The sequence below is a fragment of the Atta cephalotes genome, assembly GCF_000143395.1.
Source record: "Atta cephalotes unplaced genomic scaffold scaffold00030, whole genome shotgun sequence".
Lineage (NCBI taxonomy): Eukaryota > Metazoa > Arthropoda > Insecta > Hymenoptera > Formicidae > Atta > Atta cephalotes.
In genome coordinates, this window is record NW_012130094.1 from 3,016,519 (window position 1) to 3,018,834 (window position 2,316).

The window sequence follows — 2,316 nt, forward strand, 5'->3', positions numbered from 1 at the left end:
ATAATTATAGTATGTTTAATAGGAAACAGAAAAATTATGACGCTGAAACAGTGTCATATTTTGAGGCAAAGAATACAATAAAATAATGAATTACAAGAAATCTTACTCAAGAAAAATTTGTAAGATTTAAGAAATAAATCTTTCAAAAATTAAGTTAATGATGATATCACAAGTGGCACGCGTCAAGGTACCTCATGAACGGCTCTGGGGAGCGAATAAAAGCCGACGCATAAGCGCGTTTTTTCGCAAGGCGAAGAAGGGAAACGAAAAGGTGGAATCTCGCGGGAGCACGTAACCGCGGTAAACGATCAGAACGCGTCAACGAGGATTCCCACAGTCACCCCGCGTGACCCGCGAGTCTTCTAGTTCGCGCAATCGCTACCTTTACCCTCCTCCGTTCTCTCCTGTCTGCACCTTCGACGTTCCCGTTGGCCCGTAATTGACCCGCTCGCTAATTTCCAAATGCTGCGCCGTTACGGACACGACGTTACTAGACGGAGGACGGAGGAGCACGAGAACGCGCGCGACTGGCATTACCACTGGAGGATACCCACTACCCCGCGCCGCCGACGGGAGAGTGTATATCGCAAACGAGTGATTTGCATCAAATTGATCCGTTAAGTCAACAAGACCAGTTATACGCGCGCGCGCGCGGTGTATTCCTCAGCTCTCCAGTTCGGTACCACGAGTCCCGCTGTCTCAGCGCGCGCGGCGGCCCGACGTTGACTCGTTGCGCAACCGGGACTGACCCCCAATAGAACGATTTGCTCCGCAATCCTTTCTACCACGAAACTGTGAAAGATGATTGATGTGGGAGCGGTCTCTCGCGATCTATTTCGTTTCTTGTATCGATTCGCGAGCGAGCGAGCGAACTATTCGTGCTCGGCGAATGTGGGACCGGTCCGTATCAAGCAGATTGTTGTACACTAATCTCGGATCGCAATAAAATGCCGCGCGAACCTGAATGATCGATAATTAAACAATACAGAGATGATTCTTTCGTGGTCTTCTCTATCGACTCCCAAGCCTAAAGCGGGATAATTTCAATGAGCGCGGGATTTCAATTCTATAAAATTATCCCCGTGCTTATTCGTGACAAACACGATGACGCGAAGTATGTTTTTCTTTAACTGTTCTCGCGAACGGGACTCATCCAAATTATACCGGTAATTTCGATCCGTTATCGTGCGCGAGGAGAAAGGTCGATCGCGTCTCTCTCATTCGCGCGATCGGCGGTGCACGATCATGATTTTTCTCCCTCTCGAAATACATCGGAAGCGGCAGTCGCGGGCTCGAACTAATTATGCGTGGAGGAAAAACGAAAGAATATACGCGCGGTTACGACGCTATAAATATAAATCACGAGAGGAGCTCATGGATTTGCTACAGATACCTGCCGGTCGCTCGTACGCACGGAACCGAGCAGAAGGTATTCGCTTTATGGGTGAACGATTATGTATGTAGAATGAATAAATCACGAGTATCGGGTAACGTAGCTACTACGTTTACGCATACCACGCACCTCTCGCATACGAGGAGAAGGAAGAAACGGTGAGAGCCGCTTCTCTCGTCATTTCGCGCCCTGGCATACACACAGGAGAGAAAGACGGTAGATGATCCCGGTCTGAAAAAAATGTTTCAGGAATCCTTTTGGTTCCGGAACGTGCTATGAAGAATTTACCCTCCCTTTCGCCCTGCTTGCCCGTCTCCGCGTCTTCTCCTTCGCGGGAAACTGCGCGCCGTCGCAGGATGTCGTAAAATCCGATGGCTCCTTATTTCCTGCATCGATCATACTTGTCCTGGATTATCCGACTCTATCACGCACACCTTCGCTGCGGTTTGGATTGCGAATATGTATATATATATATATATTTGACCCCCTCTCATACATATATCTCTTGTAATTACTATTCCAGCCGCGGTATATCGGCGAGCACTGCGGAGTCCCTGGGCGAAGTTCGCCCAGAACGGTCGTGAAAAATAAAAAAAAGTATTAGTATCTTCGTGCACGAACTCTACGTGAACTCGCGTGCTTCCGCTTACGAACCGAGCGAAATTTCTCATTATCCAGTCCGCTCTCCGCCGATGGAATCGAAATTTCACAAGAAAATGAAACATAAGAATATAATCACGCTTTTTAGGAATTATTGAGATGAACGCCCTGGTAAATGTCCGATTAAAGAATATTATCGAATAGTTTTATTATATTAGATGATAAATATTTTTATTACATTTTTTTTAAACATTCCCTTGTAATTATTATTCATGTTTTTATCATTTAGCAGATCATCAGTATACGGATATATTCTTCGCATA